At 36.9% G+C, this 19,929-nt stretch overlaps 1 protein-coding gene across 1 annotated transcript in view; it reads left to right on the top strand.

Annotated features, from left to right (window-relative positions):
• Lrp1b (LDL receptor related protein 1B) overlaps positions 1-19,929 on the top strand; it is a 1,719,438-nt gene that overhangs the window by 1,047,589 nt on the left and 651,920 nt on the right. The gene's annotated exons all lie outside the window — the stretch shown is intronic.

Genomic DNA, 19,929 nt, shown 5'->3' with positions numbered 1-19,929 from the left:
CTTATATTTACAACTTATTTTGAAATTATTAATATATCCTAGTTAAGGAAATTTATGTATCACTGTTATTATTTTTCACCCCCTCAGATCCACAATTTTTCAGAGTTTTAGCAGAGAAATAATGCAAGTATGTTTTATTCTTTGTACATGTGGAGTTTATGTGTTTTCATGTACACGTGCACGTGTGTGTGTGTGATAGAGAGAGAGAGAGACAGACAGACAGACAGACAGACATGGACAGACATGGACAGAGACAGAAAACACCGACAGACAGAAAAACAGACAGACAGACAGAGGAGACAGAGATTCTTTGGTTGATTGAGAAATTGTTAGGAATTTTCACAGAACCTGCCTGATTAGAAAGAAGGAATAGTTGGTGTCCTGTGAGGAAGGACAGTAAAAAATGATCAGGCAAGAGCTGAAAATGCAGGTCAGGCCCAAATCTCTTCTTATAGAAAGCTCAATTCATTTAACAAAGTTTCCCAGATCATCCCTCCTATTGAAGGTTTTCTGCATTTATAAAGGCTGGTGGATTAAAAATGGTAATCACATCTACAAAATTCTTCCTCAGAAATTCCCAGGTCTATAATTAATAGACTTGTAAGTTCTGAAAACAAACCCTATTTTATTTATTCACACACTTTCCCATATGCATGCACATATGCTTGCATACTTGTGTATTTACAAATGTGGCTAGTGATGTATGGTAGTCTAAACACTGATTTCCATGAGGATTAACACAAATTTATATACAAGTAATATTATATGATAGATGAACAGCAATGCATTTACCAGACATTCTTTCTAAGTGGAAGGCAATAAATTATTTTATTATATTGAATTTACCATATGCTAATTTTATTACCATTTGCTAACATTAATTCTGAATATTATGTGAATTATAAAAATATGTTTCTTATAGTGGAAGATAAGAATAATAAACAGTCAAAAAAGTATCAAAAAAGTAGACAAAGAAAACTGTATGTATTGAAATTTATAGAAAGAAATAGGGAAAATCAGAGAAAGAAAAAAGGAAGAGGAGGGAAGGAGAAAGGGGAAAAACAAAGGAAAGAAGGAGGGAGGCAGGGTGTAGGGAAGGAAGAAAAGAATGAATGAAGGGAGGAAGGAGGGAAGGAAGGAAGGAAGGAAGGAAGGCAGGCAGGCGTGCTGGCATGAGTAAAGCAGGCTGGCTAACAACTTCACATTCATCTCATGCTTCTTCAGCATGAGTTTTTATACACAAAGTATCTTCTCTTCAGAAAGCAGTTTGGATGCCTACATAGCACCAACTTGATGGTGTTTGTATCTTAATAAATAGCAGGGTAAGGAGATTAGACAAATATGCACTTTGTATGTGTGTATTTAAAGGAGTTTATAGGAAAAGGAAAAAAAATAAACTCCTACAGTGTCTGGGCGACAAACAAGAAAGATCAGAACAATGTCTTCATAGTTTGTCTTCAAAACTAAAATAGCAGTGGAACCAGTGTAAAACCATTTTTGATTCTCTGTGCTGGTTAGGCACTTAACCTTAAGACTGCCTCCTCAGAGATTTTTCTTTGCCCAGATGTCTTCCATTCTCTTGAACTGATTTGTCGTTTCTAATAAACCAAGGGTTTCTTCTTTCACAAGACTTCTCTGACCTTCCTGACTGGGCAGAAACCTCTTCAGAAATACATTGTTAGTGTTATTTATTTTGCCTTTTAACTCCTGTTCCTGTCACCTGGAGAGAAAGTTTGGGAACAGTATGTTTGGTTTGTCATTGTGTCATGAGCTGAGCTCAATAGTTGGCACAGGAGAACATGTTTTCAGTTTATGTTTGAACAGGAAACAGGTAAGGCTACAAGATTTGTACTATGTGGCCATTTTTTGGAAGAATGGTGTCAAAATTTATAAACAATGCATGCTTAGATTGGAAGGAGAAAGTGGAAACACTTGGCTTCTAAACTTTCTCTTGGCTTATTTTGCTTACTGATTCCTCTCCCTGTACTGTTTACACGTGTATCCATTTGGCTTTGATTAAGAACTCAACCAGAGATATCTCACAGGAAGAAACAATAGGCTGAGATTAACTACATTGATCTAGCTATTGTCTTATTGACAAAGTCTCATAGCGCAGGAAATAAAGAAAAAGAAACCTGATTTTATTACAATAATCCCTCATTTATGCCAATTCTATTAGTTGTAATAAGTTTTATCTTTCTCAAGAGGCTTTACACCACTTAAAATAAATAAAAGGCATGGTACATGTTATCTGATCTTTTGTCATAACATTTTAACCATGATTTAAATTTGTGATGCAAATAACATGTCACAAGTTTTATATTTTTACATAAAACTTTCCTTTAATATAAAGTCAAGGTTAAGCTGTATAAGGAAATACTTCTCAAAGAATCCATGCTCTTGTGAATCACTTGGAAAGTACTTTCAGAACTAGTCCCCTGAGACGCTTTCTAGATTGGAATGCCATGGTACCGTGAATGCATGCATTAATGTGTGAAAAAATAAATAGAAAATATTTTTGCTGATGCACATGATATTTAATAGCATGAAATACGTCATAATCACATTTATTGCTACATTATTTACTCATGCTTTTACTTGGTCATTGCAAACAATTGGAACAGTTATTTAATGATAACGCTTTCTGGCCTCTCTGCCTTCCTCCCACTTTTCTCAGACAATATTCATGAAAGAAACAAGGTGACTGGGAGAGAAAAAGCCTCTGTTTGGTGATTTTCATCTCCTGGATATTGCTACCATGCTTTATTTAACACTGCAGAATATGAAGTGCAGATCCAGTAGCTTTATTGAAGTATTGACTTCTTGCTAGCATTAGCTGCAATTTTTTCCATCCACAAAGCTATGCCTTTCTATTATACTCCAGTCTGGGACCTCTGATCCAGTACAACCTATTACTTTACAATAAAAATATCCAAAGTAACTCCCATCTAAGCACTTACAGAATTCTTTATATTAATTACACAGTAGCTATTCCCTGGAGAGTCGATGATCTCAGACATTGGCAAACTGTGACTTTTTGAAAGATATCAGCATTTGAAACAAAAGTTTAAGTTAGAAATCAAAAAACCAAATGTTTCTAAAGTCATACTCAGCCTTCCCCATGATGCTGAGACCAGAGAAGACTTTCTTTGAGTATCATCTTACTGAGTTTTATTCATCTGACTTCAAGCGAAGAGCAAGAGAAAAAATATATCATAGGGTTCCTTGATGCATGGACAGGGAAAAGAGAAATTTCCAGAGCCTTGTGGGCCATGAGAAAAGCAAGGTAATGATGGCACAGCAGAAGGCTTTTGGAGCATTCAGGACTGGACCAGAATCCTCTCCTTTAGGCTGCTCGTGATCTGCTGTTCATTATTTCTGATTCTTTAAAGGCCAGGTTTAAATTGTAGAAAATTGATATCCTGAACTTTCTTGCAGATCGGCTTGTGCCATTGCAACTTACAGATTCCTTTGCCCAATTACATCTCCATTTAAATGTGTGACACAATTGACATAAAAATATATAATCATATCAAAATATTCACTGTACAAGTTATGCGTTTGTGCCATTAGAGATGGAGTAATATCAGCCTTCAAAAGTTTGAGCTGAATAACTTTATTGCTTCTAAATACAAACCAATATCCCAATAATCTATTGTTGAATTAAATACTAAGAATTCAATGGAATATTTGAGTTGAATTATATTTATAGCAGTTTACTTGACAGAAGATTTTAGTTTGGCACATAAAGTCAATTTTATGCTTAAAATGTGGTCATGTTATGAAATTTATCCTATAAGCCTCAAAGAAATCAGTATGGCTTGTAGTCAGTGTTACCCTTAATGGACTTTGGATACAGAAACCAGCTCTTTATGATCTGACCTGAAAGCCTTTTCTTTTGGTAGAGAAGGCTCCATGTGAGTTTGTAAACAGGGGAATCAGCCAACAGTCTCCTCAGCGATATGAACCACAATGACCAGCATGTCACTGTAACTCTTTTTTTTTAATTCGATGTATTCTTTATTTACGTATCAAATGATTTCCCCCTTTTTGGGTCCCCACTCCCTGCAAGTCCCATAAGCCCTCTCCCCTCCCCCTGTTCCTCCATCTACTCCTTCCCACTTCCCTGTTCTGGTATTCCCCTATACTGTTGCATTGAGTCTTTCCATAACCAGGGGCCATTCCTCTGTTCTTTTTGGACATCATTTAATATGTGGATTATTTCTTGGGTATTCCAAGTTTCTAGGTTAATATCCACTTATCAGTGAGTGCATACCATGATTGATCTTTTGAGACTAGGTTACCTCACTTAGTATGATGTTCTCCAGCTCCATACATTTGTCTACGAATTTCATGATTTCACTGTTTCTAATGGCTGAATAGTACTCCATTGTGTAAATATACCACAATTTTTGTGAGGGACACCTGGGTTGTTTCCAGGTTCTGGCTACTACAAATAGGGCTTCTATGAACATAGTGGAGCATGTGTCCTTATTACATGCTAGGGAATCCTCTGGGTATATGCCCAGGAGTGGTATAGCAGGGTCCTCCAGAAGTGTCATGCCCAGTTTTCTGAGGAACCTCCAGACTGATTTCAAAAGTGGTTGCAACATCTTACAATCCCACCAGCAGTGGAGGAGTGTTCCTGTTTCTCCACATCCTCGCCAGCACCTGCTATCTCCTGAGTTTTTGACCTCAGACATTCTGACTGGTGTGAGGTGAAATCTCAGGGTTGTTTTGATTTGCATTTCCCTGATGATTAATGATGTTGAACTTTCTTAAGGTGTTTCTCAGCCCTCTGAAGTTCTTCATGTGAAAAATCTTTGTTTAACTCAGTTAATAACCCCACTTTTTAATGGGGTTATTTGGTTCTCTAGGTTCTACTTTCTTGAGTTCTCTGTATATATTAGATATTAGTCCTCTGTCAGATTTAGCGTTGGTGAAGATCCTTTCCCAATCTGTTGGTTGATGTTTTGTCCTTTTGACAGTGTCCTTTGCCTTACAGAAACTTTGTAGTTTTATGAGGTCCCATTTGTCAATTCTTGATCTTAGAGCATAAGCTATTGGTGTTCTATTCAGGAACTTTTCCCCTGTGCCCATGTCCTCAAGGGTCTTCCACAGTTTCTTTTCTATTAGTTTCAGTGTGTCAGGTTTTATGTGGAGGTCCTTGATCCATTTGCAGTTGTTCTTAGTACAAGGAGATAAGAATGGATCGATTCACATTCTTCTGCATGCTGACCTCCAATTGAACCAGCATCATTTGTTGAAAAGACTATCTTTTTCCCACTGGATGCTTTTAGCCCCTTTGTCGAAGATCAAGTGACCATACTGTAACTCTTAAGAGTGTAGTAGTGACACACATACTTTGCTGGTAGCCAACTGCTTTTTAATTGCATTTAAAGCCTTCTCAACATGCCTAGTACTGGATACCTAGCTACCTGGAGCTAGTGAATTTATGGATCTTGGAGGAGAACTTAAAACCATTTTTAACTAAACAACCAGATTTTATATGTGTGTGTGTGTGTCACACACACACACACACACACACACATATATATATATATATACATATATATATATGTATATATATATATATATATATATATATATATTCTTATGCATACAATAAGAGTTGTTGAGGCCAGCCGTGATAGAAACATTCACAATTCCTGAAACTAAGGCTCAGGAAACATTACAGCAGAGGGCAAAAAGATTTTAATGGCCAAAGGAATAGGAAATTTTCTTTAAGATTGTGTTTCCTGGGAATGTCAGAGAGGTTACACTCTGAAGATTGAACAAAATGATTGCTTAAAGGTAACCTGAACAAGAGCTGTACCAAGACACATGACAATATGGAAAGGGAAAACCCCACAGGCTTCAACCCTAGGTAAAGACAGATAGGAAACAAAGGAATGCTGATAGCAGGAGAAAAGAGTTTTCTTTAACACAGAACATTCCAGTTTGTAATACAACACCAAATAGTCAGCCGAGAAAAACATACACACCAGTAACATTGCTCACAGATTGAGCAAGGACTATTTTTCTACTTAGGAATTTATATGTATATTTTAAATATTCATACACATGTAGCAGCAATTAATGAAAAAGAGAACATGAACTTGACAGAGAACAATGAGAAGATCCATGGAAAATTTGAATGGAATAAAAGACATGGGAAATAATATAAATGTAATCGCAAAAGTATTTTAAAATTAATGCAGAGAGCTCTCATGTAATCTTTATTTGATGTTCTCCAGTTGGAAAATTACACAGAATCAGCAGTGCAACATATGAACTGAGACTGTTACTGTAATAATATGACAGTCTCACTCAGATTTCTTTCCTTTAATGTTATTATTTTATTTTATGTATTTATTTTTATTTATTCTCTCAATTTACATCCTGCTCACTGCACCATCCTGGACTCCCCCTTCCACAAATTTTCCCTCTTCCTCTTCTCCTCTGAGCCAGTGTGGTCCCCTCCCCAACCTCTCCTGGCACATCAAGTATCTGAGGGCTAAGCACCTCCTTTCCCACTGAGCCTAGACAAGGCAGCCCAGCTATGAAAACATCCCATGTAGAGGCAACAGCCTTTAGGATAGCCTGGTTGTGGTTTTTCAGTACCTACATGAAGACCAAACTGCACATCTGCTACCTATGTGCTGGGAGACCTAGGGACAGCCTGGTGGAAGCTCTTTGGTTGGCGGTTCAGTCTCTGAAAGCCCCAAAAGTCTAGGTTAATTGACTCTGTTGGCCTTACTTTAGAGTTCCTATCCCCTCAGGGTCTGTAATTCTTTCCCCTATTCTTCCCCAGTCTTTACCCACTGTTTGACTGTGGGTGTCTGCATCGGTCTAAGGCAGCAGCTGCTGGGTGGAGCCTGTAAGAGGACAGCTATGCTAGACTCCTGTCTGCAGGCATAACAGACTATCATTAATAATGTCAGACATTAGTGATTGCCCATAAGATGGGTCTCAAGTTGGAACAATTATTGTTTGGCCATTCCTTCTCTGCCTTATCTTCCATGCCTGCATTTTTTGTGGACAGGATAGATTTTGGGTGGAAAGTTTTGTGAGTGAGTTGGTGTCCCTATTGATCTACTGGCATTACTGCCTTGCTACAGGAGGTGGCCTTTTTAGGTTTCGTATTCCAGTGCTGAGCATTACTGCTAAAGTCACCCCCATTCATTCTTGGGTGCCTCCCTTACCCCTGGTCTCTGTCATTTTCTGGAGATGCCCCCACCTCCCCAGCCCCATAAGTTGTATATTTTCATTTACTTTTATGACTCTCTGGGCATCTCTGCTGTCCCTCCCCAAACCTGATACTTGAATTCTCCTACTCCCCCCCATCCCCTCTCACACCCAGATGCCTCCCTCCATCTGCCTTTTATGACTATATTATTTTCTCTTCTAAGTGAGATAGGAGCTTCCTCCTTTGTGTCTTCCTTCTTGTTTAATTTCTTTGGGTGGAGTGTACCATGGGTATCCTATATTTTATGACTTATATCCATTTATAATTACATACCATGAATCCTGTCCTTTTGAGACTGGGTTATCTCACTCAGGATAATATTCTCAAGTTCCATCCATTTGCCTGCAAATTTCATGTTGTCTTTGTTTTTAATAACTGAAGAGTATTTCATTGTGTAGATTATCACATTTTTTTAATCCATTCTTCAGTTGAGGAAATTCTAGTTTGTTTTTAATTTCTGGCTATTGCAAATAAAGCTGCTATGATCATTTACCTAGATACTTTAATTCAACTTGCCTCTGTGTGTTCATTCATTTAGGTCTATACAATGTAACCCTATGAGTAGATGGCAGTGCTTTACCTCACCCATTTAAAATCACATGTGCTTTCTTCGTGACTTAGCTCCCCTGGTTCTCAATATAGAAATGATGCTTTATAGTGTGCTCATGAATTTTTTAATTTTATTTAAGCTTTATTTATAGGCCATATTTTATCCCCCTCCAGGTCTACCCTCTAACTGTTCTACATCCCATACCTGCACCACTTGTCCTGTCTCCAGGGGGAAGCCTCCTCACAACCTCCATCCCACCAGACCTCCACACTCCCTGGGGCCTCTAGTCTCTTGAGGGTTAGGTGCATCTTCTCTGTCTGAATCCAGACCCAGGAGCTCTCTGTTGTATGTGTGTTGGGAGCCTCATATCATCTGGTGTATGCTGCCTGGTTGGTGACCCCATGTCTGAGGGGGGGTCTTGGGGGTCTGAGATCTTGGGGGTCCAGGTTCATTTAGACTGCTAGTCTTCCTACAGGGTTGCCTTCCTCCTCAGTTTCTTTTAGCTTTCCCTAATTCACCCACAGGGGTCAGCAGCTTTGGTCCATCGGTTGAGTATAATTATCTGCATCTGACTCTTTCAGTTGCTTGTTGGGTCTTTTGGAGGGCAGTCATGATAGGCCCCCTTTTTTGTGAGCACACATAGCCTCAGTACTAGTGTCAGGCCATGGGGCATCACCTTGAGCTGGAACTTAATTTGGACCTGTTGCTGAACCTCCTTCTCCTCCAGCTCTTCTCCACTTTTGTCCCTGTAGTTCTTTCAGACAGGAACAATTCTTGGTCATAATTTTAGACTATGGATGGCAAGCCCATCCCTCACTTGATGCCCTATCTTTCTGTTGGAGATGGGCTCTACAAGTTCCCAGTCCCCACTGTAAAGCATTTCATCTAAGGTCCCTCCCTTTGAGTCCTGAGAGTCTCTCACCTCCCAGGTCTCTGGTACATTCTAGAGGGTATCCCCAAGTCCTACCTCCTGAGATTGCCTGGTTCCATTCTTTCTGTGTAAGGGAACTCCTGGGATGCCTTCAGGCTATGCTGTCTTTAGGGGAGTAAAGTAGCTGGCCAGTCATGAAGCTTTTGAGACAGGATTTTCATTGCGGATTTTTTTTCTGTAGAGTCCTTGACACTATTTCTTTTGTCATAACAGTTTGTTCTTTGTTTTGTCTGTGTAGTGTTCTATAACCTTAAGGTACATACTATGGTTATAGTTCTGAGAGTTATAATTACTATAAATATTCAAGTACCAGCATTTATTTGTAAATATTTGTTATTTTTCTGGTCTAAATTCCCATGTCCAATTGTTGAGTCCTTTGGAAAGAATAAACTTGGGTTTTGCATATTTGTTCCTTTTTATTTATGCATGTATGTAGTATGTTTGCATTTGTATTTACTCACCTACAAATGTGAGTAAATGGGCGTGTGTATGTGTAGGCTTGAAGTTGACACTGCTTATCTTCTCAGATCACTCTTCACTTCATTTACTCAAATAATGGTTCTTGTTGACAGTGCTCGGATTACAGGTACCAGTCACTTCTGCCCTGCTTTAGGTCTTGGGGTCATAATTCCTGTTCTCATGCTTGTAGGGACAGAGCTTATGCAACTGAGCCCTTTTCTCATCAAGCCCTGTCCTTGATTACAAAGCTCCTCCTGATGGTTTTCCACAGTGCCTCTAGCACTTCACACTCCTGGCTGTAGCGTGGTAGTGAATGGTTCCTAGTTTCCTCAGTAACTCTCAGTTCAGCCATTCTGATAGATGGATAGTATTATTCATTATAATATGAATTTCTTAAGCTACTGAACATCTTCTCAAGATGTTCATTTTGCCATCTGTGTATTATTGTCTGAGATTTAGTGTTTTCTTGACATTTAACCTGTTGAATTCCATACTGTGTTGTTGATACTTGTCTATTGTTGAGTATTAGGGTTACAAATGCTATATAACTAAGTATGGCATTTACCACATTTCATAATGTAAAGTTGTATAACTTTTTGCCTTATAATTGAAAAAACTATGCCTAATCATGTAGACTGATTTTTGATTTGTTTTCTACTGTATCTGATACAGGGGACTGGACTGACTTTGAACCTAATTCTTCTTCTTCATATTCCTGAGAACTGAAATTATATGTATTTGCTAGCATGCTCAATTAGAAAAATCTATTTGTAATAATCAAATCATCTGAAATTAGCAGAGATTCCCAGAGAGATGGGTTCAAGGTTTCAAAAGAACTTAGCTTTAAGTGTATATAAGGAAACATGCTTATGGTGAATACCTGGTATTTATCAAGAGCTTCCTATTCATTAGGCCTCATCATCATGTACATGCAGTATGTGTGTATGTGTATGTGTGTGTGTGTGTGTGTGTGTGTGTCTGTGTGTGTGTATGTGTACACATACACATTATTATGCATGTGTATGTGTGCACATACACATTATTATGCATGTGTATGTGCATGTGACTGAGTATGGAGGGTATTATTCATCAGGAAAAGACACCTTGCTTTTTGAGACAAAGTCTTTCATTGGAGCTTGCAGCCCATAAATTACACTTGACTAGCTGGCCAGAAAGCACCAGTTTGCAACAATCTGCCTGTCCTCACTATCCCAGACATGAAATTACAAGCATGTTCCACAACACCTCACTTTTTAAATGGGTTCTGGGGATGGCCCAGATCCTTATTCTCATGTGACTAGCATTTTACGTGTCAAGCAATATCCCTGCCCAGTGTGTCATACAATTACTAACTGACCCTGGTGGAGTATTTTTATTCTAGGAACACCACTGAAGAATTGTATCTTATATTGTCATCACATAAGAGAGAACAGAGTCATTCAATTAGAATCCTTGGGTTTTACCAGTACATTCATTAAACATAGCATTTAAAGTCTTCTCAGGAGCTACGAAGCTGTTCATGAAGATGACATGGACAGATGTTTAGGTTTGTGTTGCTCCCACACTGTCATCCTGCAATCTAGCTGAATTAAGGGATAATAACTAGCTGGGTGGTGGTGGCACACAGCTTTAATCCCAGCACTTGAAAGGCAGAGGCAGATGGATTTCTGAGTTCAAGGCCAGCCTGGTCTACAGAGTGAGTTCCAGGACAGCCAGGGCTACATAGAGAAACCATGTCTAAAAATAAATAAATAAATAAATAAATAAATAAATAAATAAATCCCAGAAAACAAAAGGGGGGCTAATAACTAGGCATCTGAATTTTTGGTCATAATCTGAGTTTCAGTGCTTTTTAATAATGTTATAGTTAATGATAACTTCCAATCATGGAAGAGAGCTTTTTGGTTAAATTTTAATTTTTGTCTCTTAAAACACTTATTCTTTATATACAGGTTTAATTCTGTGACTTTAAAAGAGAAAAGACATAAAACTCATAAACTGAATTATGTAATTATAATTGTTATATTATTTAAAACCACATTATTAATGATAAAAAAATAATTTGTATCCCTTTGACCTCCTTATGTTGTCTAATTGCTCTAGCTAGGACTTCAAGAACAATATTGAAAAGATAGTTTCTGAATAACTATCATAAAAAAGTTCTCTATATGTAGAGAGGGGGCAGCCTTGTTTAGTCCCCGATTTTAGTGGGATTGCTTAAAGTTTCTCTCCGTTTAGTTTGATGTTGGCTACCAGTTTGCTGTATATTGCTTTTACTATGTTTAGATATGGACCTTGAATTCCAGTTCTTTCCAATGCTTTTAGCATGAAAGGATGCTGAATTTTGTCAAATGCTTTTTCAGCATCTAATGAAATGATTATGTGGTTTTTTTCCTTCGAGTTTGTTTATGTAGTGGATGGCATTGATGGATTTCTGTGTATTGAACCATCCCTGCATTCCTGGGATGAAGCCTACTTGATCCTGGTGGATAATCATTTTGATGTGTTCTTGGATTCGGTGGGCAAGAATTTTATTGAGTATATTTGCATCAATATTCATAAGGGATATTAGCCTGAAATACTCTTTCTTTGTTGGATCTTTGTGTGGTTTTGGTATCAGCATACTTGTGGCTTCATAGAAGTGTTGGGTAGTGTTCCTTCTGTTTCTATTTGGTAAAATAGTTTGAAAAGTATGGGTGTTACTTAAGTGACCCAAAAAACTCTACCAGAGAACTCCTACAGCTGAAAAACAAATTCAGCAAAGTGGCTGGTTACAAAATCAACTCAAGCAAATCAGTAGCCTTTATATACTCAAAGGATAAGCAGACTGAAAAAGAAATTAGGGAAATGATACCCTTCACAATAGCCACAAACAACATAAAGTATCTTGAGGTGACTCTAACCAAACAAGTGAAAGACTGATCACAAAAACTTCAGATCTCTGAAGAAGGAAATTGAACAAGACATCAGAAAATGGAAAAATCTTCCATGCTCATGGATTGGCAAGATTAATATAGTTAAAATGGCCATCTTGCCAAAAGCAATCTACAGATTCAATGCAATTACCATCAAAATCCCAACTCAGTTCTTCAGAGAGTTAGAAAGAGCAATTCTCAAATTCATCTGGAATAACAAAAACCCAGGATAGCTAAAACTATTCTCAACAGTACAAGAACTTCTGGGGATATCAGTATCCCAGACCTCAAAAATTACTACAGAGCAATAGTGATAATAACTGCATGGTACTGGTACAATGTCAGGCAAGTGGATCAATGGAATAGGATTGAAGACCCAGAAATGAACCCACATACCTATGGTCACTTGATTTTTGACAAAGGAGCTGAAAACATCCAATGGGAAAAAGACAGCCTTTCAACAAATGGTGCTGGCTCAACTGGAGGTCAGCATGTAGAAGAATGTGAATTAACCATTCTTATCTCCTTGCACTAAGCTCAACTCCAAGTGGATCAAGGACCTCCACATGAAACCTGACACACTGAAACTAATAGAAAAGAAACTGGGAAAGACACTTGAGGACATGGGCACAGGGGAACAGTTCCTGATTAGCACACCAATAGCTTATGCTCTAAGATCAAGAATTGACAAATGGGACGTCATAAAATTACAAAGTTTCTGTACGGCAAAGGACACTGTCAAAAGGACAAAACATCAACCAACAGATTGTGAAAGGATCTTCACCAACCCTAAATCTGACAGAGGACTAATATCTAATATATACAAGGAACTCAAGAAGGTAGACCCCAGAGAACCAAATAACCCTATTAAAAAGTGGGGTACAGAGCTAAACAAAGAATTTTCCCAGGAAGAACGTCAGATGGCTGAGAAGCACCTTAAGAAATGTTTAACATCATTAGTCATTAGGGAAATGCAAGTCAAAACAACCCTGAGATTTCACCTCACACCAGTCAGAATGGCTAAGGTTAAAAACTCAGGAGACAGCAGGTGCTGGCAAGGATGTGGAGAAAGAGGAACACTCCTCCACTGCTGGTGGGATTGCAAAATGGTACAACCACTTTGGAAATCAGTCTGGCGGTTCCTCAGAAATCTGGACATGACACTTCTAGAAGACCCTACTATACCACTCCCGGGCATATACCCAGAGGATTCCCCGGCCTGCAAAAAAGACACATGTTCCACTATATTCATAGCAGCCCTGTTTGTAATAGGCAGAAGCTGGAAAGAACCTAGGCGTCCCTCAATGGAGGAATGGATACAAAAAATGTGGTATATTTACACAATGGAGTTCTATTCACCCATCAGAAACAATGAGTTCATGAAATTCTTAGATAAATGGATGGATCTGGAGAACATCATACTAAGTGAGGCAACCCAGTCTCAAAAGATCAATCATGGTATGCACTCACTTATAAGTGGATATTAGCCTAGAAATGTGGAATACCCAAGACATAATCCACATATTAATTGATATCCAAGAGGAACAGAGGTGTGGTCCCTGGTTCTGGAAAGACTCAGTGTAGCAGTATAGGGGAATACCAGAACAGGGAAGTGGGAAGGGTTGGATGGTGGAATAGAGGGAGGGAAGAGAGCTTATGGGACTTTTGGTGAGGGGGGAGCCAGAAAATGGGAAATCATTTGAAATGTAAATAAATAATATATTGATTAAAAAAAGAAAGAAAAATATATTGTTTAAAAGAATTATATTTTTATATATCAATGTTTGTATTATACCAGTTATGTGAGAATTACATTAGTTTGGCAACTTATATTCTTTCAGAAAATTAATATGGCATACATAATGAAAATGATCAAGTAAACAATACATGAAGAGAATTTTTTGGAATATATTAAAAAATGAGAGTCGACGCACAGATACAAATTCAACATTTATACTACTAAGAGGGATAGGGAAAAGTAAATATTTTGCATTTTATAATGTTTTTTTTCAATTTAAATGATGATTTTCCTTATTTTCTCTAATTTTGTTGTTTTATTTAGATTTTTTCAGGTAACCATGACCTCAGGATATTGATGAATATTTTTATTGAATGTGACTACAATTACATTGATAGCTTAAAGAGAGTCTCTTAATAATTTTACTCAGTTATTATTTAAAAATAATAATATAATAATTAACTATAATTTAAATATAATAATATAAACATCACACATCTCTGGACAATTTTTTGAGAAACTTCCTTAAGTTAATTACATGATATGTTTATTTGTAAAGATGTTAAAATTCCACTCTCCATATCTGCATACCTTCTAGTGTAGCATAATTATATTCCCTGATATCCATTCTGGGAAATTTTATAAACATTTTCATATTTGATGTATTTTCCTCATTGCAATTGATTTCCCATTCTAGTACCACTATTTTTTATTCCATTAAATGGCTACTACTACGCTGTTTAGTGATTTATCCTTTGAATGGTAGCAAAACATGTGATATATTCAAAATTTTTTAGTAAATACATATGTCAATTTAATTTTCAGTGTTGTTAGAGCTTCTAGGCATACTGCTGACAACTAAATACTTATGTATATATCCCTTAAAGAAAGCACAGTATAAACAGCAGTTGAAGTGAATGAATAAAACTGTTCAGGACCTGATGATGGGAATAGAAGCAATAAAGAAAACACATACTGGGGGAATTCTGGAAATGGAAAATCTAGATAAATAAGCAGAAACTACAGCCCCAAGCATCACCAACATCATACAAGAGATGAAGAGAGAATCTCAAACATTGGAGATACAATGGAAATAAATAGATACATCAATCAATGAAAATGTTAAGTCTAAAAAGTTCCTTGTACAAAACATTTAGGAAATCTGAGACACTGTGAAAAAAAATCAAACCTAAGGGTAACAGGATAGAAGAAAGAGAAGATTCCCAGCTCAAAGACACAGAAAATATTATTAACAGAATCATAAAAGAAACATTTTCTAGCCTAAAGAAGAACATGTTTATGAAGGTACAAGAAGTTTACAGAAACCTAAATAGATTGGACCAGAAAAGAAAGTCCCTCTTGCCACATAAAAATCAAAACACTAAAGGTACAGGACAAAGTACAAATATTAAAAGTTTCAAGAGAAAAGGACAAGTAATATGTAAAACCAGACCTATTAGAATTACTCCCGACTTCTCAATAAAGTCTCTAAACTATAAAAGTATCTTTTATTCACCAGATATAACTTTAATCTTGGAGGCTTACTGTTGAATACACTTGATCTTTTTAATTCTTTCTAAATTCTGGATGGCTGTTTCAACTTATCTCTTTTAGCTCAAACTCCTTCTCAAGCTTACTTATTTAATCTGACTTCTCTTGGCTTCTTACTGAATTGCTCTGTTTGACCACAGACTAACTGGTTATTTGTTCTAATCTATCTCTTTTGCATTCTCTGGCTTGTTCTGTCTTCAGTTACAACCTATGTCAGTAAAATTGTCCCAATAAAACTGCTTTCTATCTGCACTGATTACATAAACTGAACATAATTGATCATAAGTGCAGGAAATCAAGTGAACTCAACTGCATTCAACTAAATGCAAGAAACTCAATTGATTCATCTCCATTCTCTCCCTGCACTGCTCTTAAGTAGCCTCTCTTTCCTATCTGTTCTCATGAGTGTTGGTTGTATCCTATCTTTGACATTCTCTCAAGTCTCTATCTTATTTATTATTTTACCTTCCACTAAATTAGTTTTCACTTTCAAATATGGGTGTAACTATTTTTACCTTCATTCTTTGGGATTAAAGATATGCACTAAGGGCATGTCTTTATTCCAGCTAGAGAAATTAAAGGCACGTGGGATGTCTTCATTCCAGCTGGATGGCAGAGACCTAGGACTTTGGATTTGATCCCTTCCCAGAGCAGCCATGTTTCTGGATTAAATTTCTACACTAAAAGCCAGAATGGCCTCAACAGATATCCAGCAGCATCTAAAAAAACCACAGATGCCATCTAGAATACTATACCCAGCAAAATTTTCAGTCACTGTGAATGGAGAAAAATAGGTATTTCATGATAAAATCAAACTTAAACAGTATCTATCCACAAATCCAGACTTCCAAACTTCAACACAAAAAGGTCACATCCATGAACATGCAGGTAATAAATAATCTCATGATCATAAAGCATGCATATTAATAAGTCACAAGTATTCCTAAGCATACTTACACCAGTATTTGTAAAACAGACTTTGTAGATCCCAAAATCATATCATCAGTCATACAAGACAAGTGCCCTTACAGACTGTTATCTGTTTAACACTTTCCAAATGTCCTAAAATCATACCATAACTTATAAAGGGATTAAAATCTATTTTCTAAATATGAAAATGAACACATTCAATAATATTCACACTTTAAAAATATACTTAACTACTTAACAAGAAGGAAGATATATGGATTGTCTCAGTGGTATTTGATATATATATATATATACACATATATATATACACATATGGTGTAAATATATATATGAGTGTGTATATGTGTATATATATATATATATGATATATTTATAAAACATTTTTTGAATTTGAAAGCCACTAATCTAAAAATGTTCAGGTCCCAAGAGATGTGTAAAAATCTAAGCCATAGAGGTAGACATAGAGTGAATCACTTCTTTCCTCCTATTTTTCATATAGTTTGAGTATAAGTAGTATATATTTTTTTTTATTTTATTTTTTTTTATGTGGTTGCTGGGATTTGAGCTCAGGACCTTCAGAAGAGCAGTCGGTGCTCTTAACCACTGAGCCATCTCTCCAGCCCGATGATAGAGATCTTTTTTTTTTTCCATTTAATTTTTTTTTATTCGATATAATTTATTTACATTTCAAATGATTTCTAGCCCCCCCCCCACTCCCCGAAAGTAGTATATTTTTTAATTCCATTGTTTTAAACATTGTGGTCCACACATGTATTATTGTGTGTATGCATGAGTACAAATGGGGGTGTATGTGCATATGCTATTTTGTGTAGATGTGTCTGAGTCCAGAGGTCCATCATAGGTATAGTCCTTTTGTTTATTGGCACAGGATCTCTCACTTGTCTACAGCTGACCATAGAGTTTAGATTGGCCATATATCGACCGGTCCTTACCTTCACATTACTGGGATTATATGTAAATATCACTACCTTGTCTTTTTACCTGTGTTCTGGTTATTACATTGAGGTCCCTTTGCCAAGTACCAGCCTGAGGGCTGTAGAGATGTCTCAGTCATTAAAGGCTGGGCTTACAACCGAGAAACTTCATCACTCCCTAAGACTCTTTATTTCCTTACCTAGTATTTTTCTGACAAGTTAAGCTGGGTCGAGTGTAGCTGCCTCTGTTCCTTTAGATCTGTGAAGATCCTTGTAGGATATTTTGTATCCTTATATTTTGCGTAGTTGAGAAATTATGTATATTTAAATTCATGTTTTCACTATTCTTTCCCACAGCCTTAAGGGATGTCCTGAAGGTCACAGCTTTCTACCATTTTGTTGAGAAATAGACATGTACTCACTTCCCAGATTCATCTGTTTCTGATTATCATGGAGTCATTCACTTTATCAGAAAGAATATTCCTCAAAGGAGGATCATGAAAACATGTACATTATGCCCACAGCAACCACTGATACTCATGGAAGTCCATGACCTGCTGACTCCTTTACAGGGACAGGAAGCATGTCATGCTGTCCATTACACATGGCTAAACAGGACTTGCCAGTCCTCAAATTTAGATGACAACCACTTTAGTTACTGAATTATCTTTCCCACCCCATCTCCCTGGCCTCCACTTTTAATCTCACTATATAAGAGACCTGGGCAGAAGGTTTCAAGTTTGAGGTTTTTCTGGGATGAAGAATAGCAAGGCCTTATCGAAATAAAACTAGTCAAGCAGTTGATAGTCCAGAAGGAGTACTTCAGGGTAGATCACTTGCCAAACAGGTAAAATTTATAATTCAGTCTGAGCTAGTACAAAATAAATCAACACATATATAATTAATAATGAATTATTCATTTGTGAGTGTGCCTCAACTTCAGGGTAAAAAAACCTTTTAGGCATTGCACAGTTTTTAAAATATATTTACTGAGGTGTGATTTTCTGTTAACAGATTATCTTTTCTGCACACCATATAACCAGCTGATAGTGATAGATTCCCTTTTCTGTGTTCATGTATTGCCCAGAAACAGAGATTGAATAATATATGCTAGAATTCAGTGGCTCAACTGTCACTTAATTTTCTGATGAATTCCACATTATATATTTCCTATTAGAGAGACTGTCAAATATGCAGTAGCTGAGAAAGTGGTTCAGTAATTGTGGGTTAATTTGGAGTCACTCGTGTTCAATAAGAAAGCTTGCTCTCTCTCCAGAAAGAAGATTAAAGAAACTTAAACAAATACATTCTCTAAGAATGGCTAGACATCACTATTGATCTCAATATTCCAGGTGAAAGAAAATAATAGATTTGTCTATCAACACTAGACTAAAACTAATACTGTAGATGCAATCCTTTTATGACTAGTGGAGATGGCTCACAAATCTGACTCTGATTTTTTCGCAGCCAAAACCAAGACAGAAATATGATCAGTTAAAATTTTATGTTTCCCATATATAGTTTTTTTCTGGCACATGGCCCTGAAAGAAATGTGTACCGTGGGTACATAGATAAAGAGGTCACAATATGATGTACTGCCTTCAGATACTACACCTTAGGAAGCATAACAGAGGCTTTCCTGTGTATACTTGTAACAGTTCTCTCCTTCAAACCAAGGGCAAAATGCCAAAACCAAGTTCTACTGAGAGATCTTGAGGGAAGAAGCAGTCATCAAAAATGTAGCTCTTTACTGACTTGGCTTGATTGTCGGATACAATTTAGAATTCTCATGGACATAGACAAACTGCATATTTTAGAAAGGATTCTTTATAAGTGTGCATGTTTATTTGATTCTTTGTCTTACTTTAGCATCATTAGGCAGAAAGCTAAGTAGTAGGCAAATGTTGCCAACTATGAAAATTTAGTAATATTACCAGCTTTCTACTATGCAAGGCATATCCAGTTGGCATAAATCTGCAGGTGAAGATTTTCATCTTAAACTATCACACGTGACTATTTATTTATATATTTATTTATTTATATCATTATTAGTATTATATTATTTGTTGTCCTAATTTTATTAGTAGTTAAAGTAAATTATCTGATGTGGCCAATACAAATAATGTCTAAATCTATATCTCCATAATGACTGTTTTATTGCATTGTGGTTTTGTTGGTAAACCCTTCCTGTTTCTCCTGAAACAAAGACAGTCCACAGGTGAAACACCATGCAGTTTCGCTGAGTGGTTCTTGGTGAGTGCAATAGTGCTTATACCTTAGTGCCTCTCTGCTCTTTGACTCACTGGAGTGAATAACTGTCCTAGTGAAATCTCACCCTCTTAGTTCACTTAAACTCCAGTCAATCCCTTCTATTCTCTCTCTCTCTCTCTCTTGTTCTCTCTTGGTCATTTTTCTGTTGTTTGCTTTGGAAGGATTGTGTTTGTTCATACTCTTATTTGATCTCAGGAACAGTTTGTGGCTGCATCTGAATATCTGCCTATAAGCTTCTACACAGTATGTTTGGTTGCCAACTTGAATGCACAGAGGAGACATTGTTTCTCTGTCATCTCTGATTGTGTGGAACACACAGCAATTGCAGATGTCTGTTTTGAGAACACAGATTTCTTAGCATTGTGGGTATTAGTTTTCTTATCTGTAAAATGGAGCTGCC

This window comes from Apodemus sylvaticus, chromosome 5 (assembly GCF_947179515.1).
Source record: "Apodemus sylvaticus chromosome 5, mApoSyl1.1, whole genome shotgun sequence".
NCBI classification, from domain to species: Eukaryota; Metazoa; Chordata; class Mammalia; order Rodentia; family Muridae; genus Apodemus; species Apodemus sylvaticus.
This window is presented reverse-complemented; position numbering and strand designations above follow the sequence as displayed.